This window comes from Gobio gobio (assembly GCF_949357685.1).
Source record: "Gobio gobio genome assembly, chromosome: 14".
Taxonomy (NCBI): Eukaryota; Metazoa; Chordata; class Actinopteri; order Cypriniformes; family Gobionidae; genus Gobio; species Gobio gobio.
The window spans coordinates 31,778,115-31,793,700 of record NC_137107.1 but is presented as its reverse complement, the minus strand read 5'-3'; the positions used below and the strand labels follow the sequence as shown (position 1 = coordinate 31,793,700).

Sequence of the window (15,586 nt, the reverse complement as noted above, 5' to 3'; positions counted from 1 at the left end):
AATTTCTTGAGCACTTCAATAGGTGTCTTCCGTGTGAGGGTGATAAGGGAGAGAGTTTAAAAAAAAAAAAAAACAGCACATCACTGGCAACCTTAAGGCCTGCCCTTTTAATTCCCATAGTGCAATATATTGTATTTTTTTTCTGATTAACAAGGAAATTAGTAGAAATTAATTCTTGCTATATGGCAACCTAAACGGTTAATGCATTATTTTAATTATATACTGTAACTGTACATGTAGAATTTTATATGTGTAATACTAAAAAAATCATATAAAAATGTATAAAAAAACAATAATACAAATGAAATAAAAATGTGAATCTGAAAGGGCGTGATGTTTTGTGCATGAAGGTTGGGATTGCTACATTAGAAAGCAGCACAATACAAAGTACAGTCTTCTCACGCTTCTGGCATTGGCTCGAAAATCAAGGAAAATTTACTCTGACAGCAGGACTGATGTGGGTGGCATGAGAACCAGCAGAACTAATATGCCACTAGTTCACGTCCACCTACACTCCCCAGTCCTCCCCCAATCATGATGCTCCAGTTGTTGAAGCACACCATCCTTCTCCTTCCCCCAACCCCATCTCTGGAAATCCTATGAGCCGCTGTTCCAGAGGGAGGGCGTTGAATCCAAGCACAATGTGTTATTCATGCAGTCTTGTCATCCGCTGCTGCCTAGCGGTCAGTAAACATCGCTCCCTGGACCGCTGACTGATTAGTGTTAGCTATGCGTGCATGCTGGGTTTCAAGAACTGGGCTGATGTACGCTCTCCCAGAGACCGTTTCTACGGGAGGGCAGTGCTTCTACACACACTTAATCTTAAATGGCTTTCACACTATCTTGAGAAAGAGTGAGAGAAAAGAGACGGATGTAAATCGATAAAAGGCCATTACACTTTTTGGCGGCATTTGTAGGGTCTAAAGAGGTATTGGAGGTCGGGGAATGGAGGGTTAATATCAGCACAGGTGATTGGTTCAGTTCGTGGTGGACCTATGCCGGCTCACACAGAGTCTAACGCTCAAGGACAGGATTCGCTGAATGCATCGGCACCCTGTGAGGATCCTCCCGGGCTGATGCCGCAGACATGCTATTAAAGAGCCATCGATCGACAGCTGTATTTCTTTTCAAGACCACAGGTCCTCCCAGCTCTTCAGCAGCAATGGGTGAAACCTTTTTGCCTCTGAGAGTCTTGCTGACAGAGCCTCTGATAAAATGGCACAACAGTGCAGACAAACAGAGAGCAAAGAGGAAGATGGCTATTGATTTCAGTAATTGCGCAAAGAGATGAAGTGAACGCTTAGCTACCGTTGAACACATTACAGTCACTGGGTCAGCCAAGCACCTCTCAGCGGCCGCTAGCATGAGGATAATCACAGTTTTGTGTTACCATTTCCGCATCAACCCATAATCCAAGGCCTCTCCACCTCACTGCTTGGTTAAAAAAGCACTCATACCACGAATTACGAGACCCATTATGATCAGAAGATGAACCAGAAAAGAGCATAAACTGGATATCTCCTGTACTTTTACTTAAAGTCCCTCTTTAGTCAATAAATGTATCCCTTAAAACACATCTTTGATCATCAAAATTAACTATTTAAAATGTTTTTGTTTTTTTCTGTGATTTTTTTTATTCATGCCTTAATATAGCTTGAATGTAACTCTACACCCTTGCTTCATTTAGTATACATGGATCCATTAATATGCAAATTAGCCACTCACTCACACCAGCACAGAGATCCACTCGGTCAACTTTACTGAGGTAAACCAACCGCTGCACAATGGCAATACTGTACTGAAAATGGAAATACTGGTTTAATTTAGCCATATAAGAACTGATTCAGAAGAAGAAATGGAATAGTGAATTATACAGGGTCGTCTACAAGTCAATGTACCAGAATGGTAATGCGTTTTATGTATCGCTCTCTACAACGTTGGACACATAACGATAATTAATATGATTAGCCTTTTGCTTGACTACTTTATCAAACAGCTAATAATGTGTTGCTGATGTTATACAACTAATGGGCATCAGTAGAGAAAGGCATATAGTTCCTCACAACATTGTAATATACGTCATACATATTCACCCACAATATTGCTAAAATGTACCTGATTTTTCATATCAACAGAAAAACATGCCGGGATAACCTGGCTTCGCAGCATAGTAATGATGATATGCTAAAACCCACCCATATGTTGACGTGATTGGTTACAAGATAGTCTTAAAAAAGCGGTTTGAAATCGCCAGTGTTTCTTATGTCACAAACTATCTTTGGTTCACTGCAGTTTTAAGGAGAAAATACTCAGCAATGTTGTTGACTTGAATTTGCACATGGTTTGTCTTAAAGCATATTAAAAACACAACGTAGACATATAAACAACTTGATTTTCATCACATGGGTCTTTAAGAATTAAAAATTGCTGCATTATTCATGACATTACATCCATATGTTCATAAAAAAGCATGATTTAGCCAAGTAGTAATTGTTCCTGGATCAAGATTCTTGGTCCTAGAACAACACTCTTATCAAACAATCATAGGCCAAACACATTCCCTATCCCTTAGCTACCCTCAAAACCTAGTAGAAATCATTCATATAAACGCTGTTCTACCTCTAACCTTGGCCCCTAAGATAAAATTTTGATGACAAGATGACAGGAAGCTTGTTCCAGGAACATGTCCTCCTTGAGTCATGCCAAGCACATAGGAAGCAATATTGCATCTCATTTATAATACCTTTCCACTGCACCAACAAGACAACCTCTACTGCTTGGTAACTAGAGACCAATATATTACAAAGAATATTATTTTTTATGACCAATAAAAAATTAAAAAAATGTAAATTTAAGCATATGCAAAACTGATCATGCTATGTATTCCTCGCTTAAGAATGAATGAATGAATGAATGCTATAGTATATAAAAAGCTAATTCAGGCAAATAATAAAAAAGTACTTTACCATTGACGGGAGATAATTCAATATTGAGAGACTGAAGAACCAAAAACTGTTTTTTTTTTTAAATAAATAATTGATCAAACCAATTATCTGTCTATTTCTATTGCAACATGCAGCTCATATCGAAATAGAGTTAATATAATTATAGAAATAGAGTTAATAGATTTTCGATAAAGTTAAAGGGGTGATAAATTGAGAAATCAACTTTCCCTTGAGCCTTTGAAATATAAAAGTTCATTGTGATATAAGAATATCCTGTAAGTTTCAGAGCTGAAAACTTCCTTGTTAGTCAAAGAAAAGCTTGTATGGACACCAGAACCAGAAAACGAGAGCTCTCAGAATATGTCGACCACTGACGTCATAGGATGCAGAAGCACCGACTCGTGGAGCTAAACGGGTCGCTACAGAGCAATAAACATGCCAGTTCCAGCTCATGTGCGTAAGATATCGCGCCTTTGTTCGCTTCATTTCACCACAGAATCGATTGTAAACAAGACACAGGTCGAGACTGGATTTGCAGACATATTGAGATTAAAACACAATGCTGTGCCTTCTATATTGGATCCGACAGGAATGGTGCAACACACACTTATGTGAGTAAAACATGTTTTTTATATGTGTTAGTATTGCATTGTTACAGATCGTTTGAAATCTATTGATTACATCTTAGCACGTGGTCACAGGCTGGAGAATCCTCTGTTTGAAGTGTTATTGCTTTATTCGTGATCATACTCGGAATTTATGGGCCAGGGCTCGGACTTTACTTTTCTAAAAGCCCAACGTCCCGGGCCTATGTGTTTTTCAGACGGGCTACCAAAACGTAAGCCCGGCCTGCCAACGGTATCTTAAATAGTGAAATAACATTCCTTTCTTGCGCGTGTGTGTGTGCATGTGTGTGTGTATGTACGGTTTGTGGTTATATTCACTGATCGGGCGAGCCAAGTAATAAAAAATTACATTCCAAACAATCGCGGGTGGATGAGAGATTAATCTTTGTGTTTGTTTGATAAAGATATTTTGTGAGACCTGTGAGCGATTCCCCAGACGCTTTCAAAACAATTCCCACATGGACTGAGGGGAGCTGATGCTCATTAAATATGCAAATCTTATCCAATCCTAGCCATGGGCGTTTACTTCCAAGTCTTCAGTGTGGCACGCACATCAAAACCAACCGTTTCTTCAGAGAGCCTCAAAACCAAGGCAGAAAATAGCCTATTACTTATGATGTTTTTGAATGTAAAAACCATGCGAACGTCATAAGTTGACCTCAGACAACAGTGTAATTTTTTTTTAAAAAGCCAGTTCATGACACCTTTAATATTAAAATACCTGCCATACAGGAACTCTCTCACCACTCAAATGAACACTTGCTAAAAAACTCCACCACCTTTTAATAACTGTAAAAAAAACTACACAACTTAGATACAATCGCCATCTAACATTGCCTCTCTCATTTCCTCCATCTCTGGGGCAGTTAAATGTGGAAGTACAGATTCCATATGCCCTGCGTGGTGTGCAGGCCTCTAGGTGAGGGATAATGAATACATAGGCAGTTTCAGATGAGTGTGATAAGGTGGCAGCGGTCGTGTGCCCAGCGGCGGTGAAGAGAGAGGGAAGGATAGAGAGAGATGCTGATAGTAATGAGGTAGCGTGCGGCGAGGACCATCGATCCCCACGGCTCAGTGGCAGGGCGCAGGTTTACCGAGGCCAGCCGCCATACACAAAAACATGCTTCTGTCTGCATCTTAATCTCTCAGCAGTCACAAATCAAACTGCAGTTCTTTCAGACAACTGCACTCATTTTTTCTATCTCGCCCCCTTTTTTCTTTTTCTCTTTCTGTTCTAGAGAAACATTTGCATCAACCATAAATAAAGCAATTATACAGAGGAAGCTTAAATACCGGGGCACAGTGAACACGCTGTCCAGCTGCGAGTTTTCTCGAAGAAATTCTCATAATAAATTGTTTGGATCACAGTGTAAAAGGATAAATTCCTTGTTTTGTGCTCAGATAAAAGGTCGTTGGTCTCAGATAAAGATCAGAAATGTCAAAATGCATTCTAAAGATCACAATCCTGCTGAAAACAACAGCTAAGCTAGTTTAGAGGGATAGTTCACCCAAAAAATTAAAATTAGCCCATGATTTACTCACCCTCAAGTCATCCTAGGTGTATATGACGAATGCAATCGGAGTTATATAAAAAAGTGTCCTGGCTCTTCCAAGCTTTATAATGGCAGTGAAGGACTTTTTCTGTTTTGAAGTCCATAAAAGTGCATCTATCCATCATAAAACTGCTACACACGGCTTGATAAAGGTCTTCTGATGCGAACCGTTTGTGTAAGAACAATATCCATATATAAAACTTTACAAGCTGTAAACTGTCGTTTACAAACTGTCGTACGCGCGGTCATGAGAGACTGGTGTTCCAGGGTATGACGTTTTAATATAACTCTGACTGTATTTGTCTGAAAAAAGAATGTCATATACACCTAGGTTGGCTTGAGGGTGAGTAAATTATGGACTAATTTTCATTTTTTGGTAAACTATCACTTTAAGCTGGTTAATGCTGGTTTACTTGGTAGACCAGTCTCAATGGACAGGTTTTCTTTCTGTGTTGTGGTATTTTCTTTTGACAATATGGGGCGGGATATACAGTATCTAATTTGAAGATATTCAATAGTCTTTAGTTTACATTACAGTAGATTTGGGGTAATCGAACACAACTTTTACAACTTTTTGCATACTTGGACTTGGCGTTTGGGACTTGAAAAATGTTCCAGAGTCCAAATTAATCCAGGGATTTGGTGAAAAATGCACGGGACAGTTGATGTTATTGTCACTGGCCAGATCGGGTCAGTACTGCATTGTCACGAAAGTCAATCATTTGCATGTGTTTTTAAGTCTTGCTTGTTTATTAAATCAATTCGATACTTGCACACTGACGCTCACAGAAAGCGTTCACCGATCAGTCAGCACGCGCATGTCAAATTAAGCTCTCTTTCGCATCTTATTGTGCTTCTACCAGAGACAATCCTCCCTATACGCAGAGTACGTAAGCTGCGTAGGGCCCTCAAACCACCAGAGGGACCTCTTGCTCTCAAGAATGAGCTATTTAGAGCTGTGTTTTAGTTTCGTTTTTTGATTTTGGTTTCCAAGGATTATGAAAACATGATGCCGCTCTCCGTTCCTTTCCTTTAAAGCAGTGCGCTGTCATCATACGTAAGATCCAAATTAGTCGAATCATGTAACGTCACGTGTAAAAGCGTATTGAGCTGAGAAAAAAAGATGCTGTTCAACAGATGGCTTTCTGTCCGCGCGATCCGAGACAGAGAGAAACACAGACAAGTACAGGCTACTTTGGGCTTCTGGTGTACGCTTAAACGGACAAATACGCACAATAATATACAAATAAAATTCAGTTATGTCTTTGGTGAACAGGAGGATTATTCGGTGAGCTGGGAAAGTAATCGAATGCTTGTCAGTGTATAAGGTCTGTGCATTTGGTCTTAAAGTGACCGCAGCTGATAAACCCAAGAGAATCATTCACTGCTCTTCCATTAATAACATTAGTAACTTTAATTTAATAATAATCAATGTGTCTATTTAATTCATACAGTGAAAAATACACGTTTTATTTTTATTTTTTTTACATTTCATTACTTTATTCTATTTCCGTATAGTAGGCTATTATCAGCAGTAGGCTAAATGGTTCATTTCAATCATTGTTTTTTCTGTTGTATTTGTCCTATTGCTTTTATTTTTGGCATTTTTAACTCACTGTTGTTTGTTGACTACACTGCTCTAAAAGAACAGATTAAAGGGTTGGAGGTCATTTTGAGGTTCTGAACGCACTGACAGGGTCCCCCAGACAAAGTTTTACTAAGGGTCCCCAGAAGTCTAGGATCGGCACTTGCTTCTACACATTGCGAATACACACAAAGTTAAAATGCCCATCTCAGTGAGTATTCAAATAAACACAGACAGTTATATCTTAAGTGAACGTAAACAGTTTGGAAATTGGATGTGTCAGTATACCTAATAAAGCAACCTGTGTACTGTGTACCAGCAACCTAATAAACATTCAGCTGTCTGTGTACTTAATGATAATCAAATAACAAAAGAAAAAGAGAGAATGATTATCTGCTCTTGACTGAGTAACTTTAATAATTATTATTTAGGTTTAATGCATACAGTGAAGATTATGCAGTAACATTTTTTTTTACATATATTAGCCTACTTTAAGTATACACTCACCTAAAGGATTATTAGGAACACCATACTAATACTGTGTTTGACCCCCTTTCGCCTTCAGAACTGCCTTAATTCTACGTGGCATTGATTCAACAAGGTGCTGAAAGCATTCTTTAGAAATGTTGGCCCATATTGATAGGATAGCATCTTGCAGTTGATGGAGATTTGTGGGATGCACATCCAGGGCACGAAGCTCCCATTCCACCACATCCCAAAGATGCTCTATTGCGTTGAGATCTGGTGACTGTGGGGGCCCTTTTAGTACAGTGAACTCGTTGTCATGTTCAAGAAACCAATTTGAAATGATTCGAGCTTTGTGACATGGTGCATTATCCTGCTGGAAGTAGCCATCAGAGGATGGGTACATGGTGGTCATAAAGGGATGGACATGGTCAGAAACAATGCTCAGGTAGGCCGTGCCATTTAAACGATGTCAATTGGCACTAAGGGGCCTAAAGTGTGCCAAGAAAACATCCTCCACACCATTACACCACCACCACCAGCCTGCACAGTGGTAACAAGGCATGATGGATTCATGTTCTCATTCTGTTTACGCCAAAGTCTGACTCTACCATCTGAATGTCTCAACAGAAATCGAGACTCATCAGACCAGGCAACATTTTTCCAGTCTTCAATTGTCCAATTTTGGTGAGCTTGTGCAAATAGTAGCTTCTTTTTCCTATTTGTAGTGGAGATGAGTGGTACCCGGTGGGGTCTTCTGCTGTTGTAGCCCATTCGCCTCAAGGTTGTGCGTGTTGTGGCTTCACAAATGCTTTGCTGCATACCTCGGTTGTAACGAGTGGTTATTTCAGTCAAAGTTGCTCTTCTATCAGCTTGAATCAGTCGGCCCATTCTCCTCTGACCTCTAGCATCAACAAGGCATTTCCGCCCACAGGACTGCCGCATACTGGATGTTTTTCCCTTTTCACACCATTCTTTGTAAACCCTATAAATGCTTGTGCGTGAAAATCCCAGTAACTGAGCAGATTGTGAAATACTCAGACCGGCCCGTCTGGCACCAACAACCATGCCACGCTCACAATTGCTTAAATCACCTTTCTTTCCCATTCTGACATTCAGTTTGGAGTTCAGGAGATTGTCTTGACCAGGACCACACCCCTAAATGCATTGAAGCAACTGCCATGTGATTGGTTGATTAGGTTGATTAATTGCATTAATGAGAAAATGAACAGGTGTTCCTAATAATCCTTTAGGTGAGTGTACTATAGACCTACATGATTTGGTTGAATGATTTTATAAACCAACGGTTTATTTAATTTGTATTTTTGATTATTGTATTTTACCTGTGTCCAGTAAGCTTGAGAACCTTTTACTTACATTAGTTAGGCTAGAGTTTTTGCTGTTGTAATTAAATAAAAAAAATAAAAAAAAAACATGATGGCAGCTTCTTAAAGAAAAATAATCTTTGAAGCAATTGTTTAGATGGGTCAAAATTCAAAAACAACAACATCAAAAAATCCTTAGTGTTTTATTTACTAATTATTACTATCGCTTTTTACTATAACACACCTGCATATCATTACTGCATATTTACATATTTACCGTTGTAAAAAGCTATGGTACACTCTAAAAAATGCTGTGTTAAAAATAAGTTGGGTTGAAAATGGACTAACCCAGCAATTTGGTTGTTTTAAGCAAACATTTAACCCAATCGCTGGGTTAAAACAACCCAATTGCTGGGTTAGTCTCTTTTCAACCCAACATGGATTATTTTTAACACAGCATTTTTTAGAGTGTAACTTGTGCATATAGGCTGGCAGGGCAAAGTCAATTTCCAATATTGTAATTTGTTAATCATAAACTGTCATAAATCATAAATCAAAAAGTGTTGAGTTGGCCCTGAGTTATGGAAATTACATGTTGGACCTTTATACACAGTGCATGCCATTGTAAAGACTGTAGGTCTGTCCTCTTAGCACCACTGCATTTTCGACTCTTCAGATCCCAATAGGCTGTTCCCATTCACCAAGATACTCCGATTACCACCCCCTGCCTTGAATTCATAAATTTATATCGATGGATAAGACAAGTCCTGCCCTATAGCTATTTACATTTGAAAAGCTGTTTAACTAGGTGCCTCGAACCCAACACTACATAACAGTGAATTACTTTACAGTTTGTACTTTGGACAAAAATAAATTCCAGCTGATTACTTTGGAACTAATTGATGGGAAGAAAGTAAATAATACACAAGCAATTGACACAGCGTTGTACCATGATTTGCTTCTTGCTACTAATAAAGGACATCAATATCTTTTGTCAATTTTTCTGGAAGAGAAAAACTGTACAATTATCAATGTTTAAAAGTACACTAGCAGAAAAATGAACTAGCACTAGCAGAAAAATTACTTGCACTCTGCATGTAAATTTGATGAGTCGTTCAAAAATGTTGCATGATATATGGCCTGCAGCCTGTGGAGAACACAAAGGAAAAGGAATTACCTTGTCCTGTAGGAGGTTTACAGAGGACACTGTTCAAACAGACTTGAAGGAAGACAAACAGCAGGCTACCGAGTCTCAGAGAACAGAGAAACCCATGAGCTCTGAAGTAAAGCCTGACACACACCGAAACTCAAGACTAAGGCCAAGAGGCTACGAAGAACCAAACAAAACAAATCCTGGAAGGGAAAAAAAAATATCTGAAGAGGGGTTTGAAGGGAGATGCTTCTGACTTGGCAATTTGTTTGATTTTCCTTTTCTCTGAACAAAGTCTCAGAGCACTGAGAGAAGACAGGGTGGCAAACGAGAATGAGAGCGCTTTCAAAAGTCAACAGAAAACAAGCTCAGCAGGGACCCAAAATTTGCCTTCGAGAGGGCTGAACGGCCAATTACAAGGAGCTTAAGCAAACTTGATTCAAAAGTTGTGAGGTATAGAATCAGAGAGGGAGGAAGACAGACAAACACACACATCATAAAGGGAGAAAGAGAAAGAGAGAGAGAGAGAGAGAGAGAGAGAGAGAGAGAGAGAGAGAGAGAGAGAGAGAGAGAGAGAGAGAGAGAGAGAGAGAGAGAGAGAGAGAGAGAGAGAGAGCACACACGCTGGTGCATCCTAATGAGCCAGAACAGATTTCCTGCATTTTGAGGGTATCATGCACTGCCAAATCCTATTAGGGCATCTCCTCATTCAAAAAGTTGAAAGTGATGTGATTACATTGATCCCCTCCTGCTGTGTAACACAACAATCTGCTCTCCCAGCATTCTGAGAGAGCTCAAGACAAATGCGCTCCGTCAGAGGGCCAGACAACACAAGTGATTGGTGGCTGCTGTCTTCGCTGTCTGCGGCCGTGATTGTTGTGTGAAATGCACTGGTGGGCTGAACAGGCTCGAGCCAGGGGTGTCGAGCTCAGGCTGTAAGGGCATCCGAACTAATTTTCACAACGTTATTACATCATTCTCCGCCTTCGCCACTACTGTACGGCAGGGCTATGTTTACCGTAATGGGCTGAGACAGCACAGCTCTCAAACGCGAAGGCTGATGGCGCTTGTTTAGCCATTGAGCAGGGAACAGGGCCACTGCGGCTGTCCTCTCTAATGAGGCCGAAGAGACAGCTGGCAGGCCAGAATTAGCCGGTGTCCGCGAGAGGGGAAAAAGCTAATTCTAATGGAGCAGAAGCCTCCGATGGGACAGATTGGAGTCTCTTGCCTTTGTTATAGTATGCCATTGTTCCCGTCACACCAATCTGCGTAGTTCCTCTACATTAGACAGGTAGAGAGGGGGGGAGCGGATCGCTGCGCTCGGGTTGATTAAAGCTGACCGCTGACTCTGCTGCCGGCTTAACGAAGTCTTGATTAAGTTTAACAAGGTGTGGTGATGGCAATGTCATCGTTATGGACAAGGTGAAAAGCCGCCCTGGGGTGTGTGTGTGAGAACGTTGCACTGTAAGACGCAATTAAAATGGGTTGCAAAATAGGCAGGTTGATATAATTCAAGCTGTTATGCAAAAAAAAAAAGAAACTAAGTGAAAGTTGGGAGAAAGAAAGGTGAAAGCTTTAGTTAATGAGAGGGAGCATTCGGATTACATCTGTTTGTGTGGTAACAGAAAATAGACCAACCTTTTCACATCAAAATGAAATCATCTTCCCCATACCGCCCTATTGAAAAGAAGCCGATGAAGAGCAGACGTGTAGCCCATCTCTAATCAAACACTATTTTTCTCCTTTCCTCAGCCTATCACTTTATTCAAAAAGACGAAACTCGCACAAAAAAAAATGTCTCATCTGTGGTATAAAGACTGTCTGCAAAGCACAAAGTCCCCTAAAATTTGAACAAAAATGCAGCAAATGTATTCATCATCTATATACTGTATGCTATATACTAGTGCAATTCAATAGTTTATCGAATAAAAGTGTACATAATATCATACAGCAATAGGGGCTTCATATTTAGGATATGTCCCTACCAGTGATGCGCGGGTCAATGTATAAACAACCCGCACCCGACCGACGTTTTCAACTAACCCGCCCGCAACTCGGACCGCAAAAAAAAAAGAAGAAAATATTGTACCCGACCCGCTTCCTGACCCGCATTTTTTAAAGTAATAAATGCTCATCGTAGCTCATTGGGCCATTGAGAAAATGTTTCAGGCCCTGGCGGTGCTCAGAGGTGCAGCAGCGAGAGCAGGAAGTTCTTGAGGCGGCCCATCATTTTCCATTTCAGCTCCAGATGCATATTATTGATGAACGCGATGTTTATGTTTCGACCCGGCTTGAAGGTCATCAGCAGGTCAACTGCGAGAAAGCCCTTAAGAGCTAGTTTTCACTTTCTTATGCCAGCTGAGTGATGTAGTTGCTTTTGAATAGAAGCTTCAACTAAATTAGCCTACATGTTTATTACATAACACTAGACTAGGCCTATATCATACAGCATTCAGAAAAAGAACAGTTTGCGCTCCTAATGGATTGATTTATTTATTTATTTTGTTTCATTTTCTTAACAATTAAGATGCTGCATGTGTTTATCCAGTCTAATCGATGTGTGCGTCTCTCCCCTGACAACAAAAATCCCGCCCCCTCTCAGAAAATACATAAAACTGACTTTTCTGAGCTATATGCGTTTAAAAGTAGCCTATTAAAATGGCACAATGGCATTGCTCAGTTCAACGTGTTGGGAAAGCGGGCATTTTGTCCCGCGTCAGTATTTATTAAAAAGTTAATAACGCTCAACATTCAAAAGGAAAATAAGTATGACCCGACCGACCGCGACCCGAATATCATTAAAAATTATTTTGGATGACTCGTTACCGCGGGTAACCGCGGGTGACCGCAGGCACCCGCTCATTTTGGATCAACCCGCGCATCACTGGTCCCTACCAATACCCAGCTACTAAAGTGAAATGTAAAAATGAATGAAAAGTGTCTATTACAGCATTACATTTAGATTTTTTGTTCGTTTTTTTTTAATCACAGATGTGTCTGTTGAGTGCATGAATGCAATGGCCAAAGGCGTTTAAATTAGTCACTGGTGCAGAAGAAAAGGCTAGAAATCAGCAGTGTTGTGCAAGTTACTTCCAAACTGTAATACATTATAGATTACTTGTTACTGTTATTTAAAAGTAATTCTTTACCTTACAATATTACTGTCTCAGAATTGTAATGCATGACATTACTCCTGTATTACTTTTGAGTTACTTTCACCAAAATAACTACAGAAGTAGAACTTAACGTTCTATGTACTACAGAGCGTTTTACATCCAGTAGAAGGTGATATGATGTAGCATAATGACCGTGGGCTATCCAGGCTAATAACAATATAGCATATCATTGGCAAAGTGAAGGCTCAAGACAATGCAAGAAAGGATGACAGACAGAATTACAAAGAATCCAAGTCTGTAGTATGGTAGAGGTGATTATCTGGCAAATGGCAATTTCTGGGAATAGCTTGGGTCTATTCATATTAGACACAACAGAACTGTAGGCTATATGCAAACTCTAATTCCATGACAAGATGCACATTTGTTCTTTTCTTATTGTTGTCATTATTTTATTCTCTTTGAATTCAAGAGGTTCACTGCACAACACAAAACCGTCATGCACAAAGTGCAAGAGATGTTTTTTTTAATTGCTAGTGGTATTTCGCGACGTCGATAGTTCTTTCGGTTTTAGACAAAGGTTGCAATTGACTGCATTTGCATTTGACTATTACGTTCTTCTTGTCCTTATATCTGACAAACTCGAAGTAATGCGCATTCGTCCATCTCGCGAATGTACAGTCTTCTTCTGCCATCTTCATTCATTAAGCCTTGTTTATACTTTCGTTTGGCTCTGCGGCGCGAGCCTCCGCTGACTGCACGCGCATCTCGTCCGTTTGAGGAGGTGTTTACTCGATGCGCTCGTCAGCGTTGTGCTATTTTTATTAACAAACTTGGAAACAACACGTGGCTATTGACTGACCACGAACAGGTTATAACTTACTTGCATTTTTCATTCATTAATGTCTCTCGGTCTTGCTGTTTTTTGTTTGTTTTGTTTTTCTCAGGGTTTTTTTAACAATTCAATTTTGGGCTAAAAGTGTGTTTTAACACAAGCGTTACTGAACATGTACCGAGTAAAATATTACTGAAAATTGATTAATGCCTTACACTACTGCGTGACACTAAAACGTAATATGTTACTGTAATGCATTACTTTTGTAACGCGTTACTCCCAGCACTGGAAATCAGCGTGCACTCACTGACATTCTGAACTCAGTTCTGCACGTTCACGACTGCTCTCATCATAAACAGGTGCAGATATGATGTACTGTAAGAGATCCATTGTGCAGTGTAGTCAGCTTCATTGATCATAACGGCGTTTTTTGCAAGACAAGTCATTAATGATTTCAGTGATGGGGAATGTTCTTCACTCGCTTTCTGTACATAATTTATTCCCAATTTGAATAACCATTTTGTTTTTCAGGTTAAAGGTTTAGTTCACTTCAAAATGAAAATTTTCTGATAATTCACTCACCCCGATCTCACAGATTCATTGAATATGGTAAAAAAAAAAAAACTGCATATAAAAATGCCCCTGTCATTATCAATTGTGTCATTATTGTCTCAGGAACATACATACGGACATAAAAATTCCCTTTATGAGTCTGTTGGCTACTATATCTATAAATAACGGCTTTAGATGACATGAAATTGCAGTCAAAATTACAGGGGGTGGGGGTGCTCTGCGGACTGCTTTCATGTCCATACTAATGTCAAATTCAAACCTCCGCCCAGCAGTATTATGCTGTTCATGTTCTACTTTAAGCTACATCAACCAATCATTTAGGATTTAATGGATACCCGGCCATCTAACTGACGAATGACTATGTCTATGGTAGATAGGTACATGTACTACTGGTTTTAATGGAGCAAAGATTAATGTCCATTGGACAAGAGACTCATTTTGTGCCGTGTTTCTTTAAGAGTCAATAAACAGTATGGAAAAAAATGTGAGTCTGTTTGTTTGTCCAAGTTAAAAAAATTGGAGATTGTTGGCAAAAAACAATTGGCACCCTCATATCGTTCCAAACTCATAAGAACACAAATGAAGATCTTTTTGATTAAATCTGAGAAATTTCTGTCCTTGCATTGACAGTCTAGGCCACTATCACTTTTTCAAGTGTTGGAGCAAAAAATATTTAAACCTAAAACTAACCTTTAATTTGCATAATGTAGTGACTTGCATATGGGAATTTTTTAACTACTCAAAGGTTGGGATATTAAGTTTTTTTTTTATGTTTTTAAAAGAAGTCTCTTAAGCTCACCAAGGCTGCATTTATTTGATCAAAAATACAGTAATATTGTGAAATATTTAAAATAGGGATGAATTTAGGGACACTTTTTGCCATAGAGATGACTTGGAAAAGTGTCTCAGAAAACCTGAATTCACCCGTTTTCTACTTGAATATATTTTAAAATGTAATTTATTCTTGTGATGGCAAAGTAGCCATTATTCCAGTCTTCAGTGCCACATGATCTTTCAGAAATCATTTTAATATGTTGATTATTGAAAACAGCGCTGCTTCATATTTCTTTTCAAGATTATTTGATCATTTGAAAGTTCAAAAGAATAGCAATTATTTGTAATTATTTGAATAGTAATTATTATTTGAGTAATTATTTGAATACATTTTTTATCAGTTTTTTTTATAAACATGAAACAATATAACATTGCAACTACATGAAAAGTGGTTTTACTGTTATAAAAAACTGATTTGTGAGCATTAGTTGAACTGAAGGTTTTAGAATAAACAAAAAACACTCGATCGCTGTCATGACTTCAAGTCAGCCGCCGATCGGTCTGTGCATCGCTGCATGAAGTAGAACAAGCTTTCACTGTTCCACTCATGTGATCCTGTCATGTGATCTTTTCATGTGGTTT

General features: G+C 39.2%; 1 protein-coding gene across 1 annotated transcript in view; it reads right to left on the bottom strand.

Annotated features, from left to right (window-relative positions):
• Window positions 1-15,586, bottom strand: part of LOC307137564 (transmembrane protein 132C) — a 212,819-nt gene that overhangs the window by 35,882 nt on the left and 161,351 nt on the right. The gene's annotated exons all lie outside the window — the stretch shown is intronic.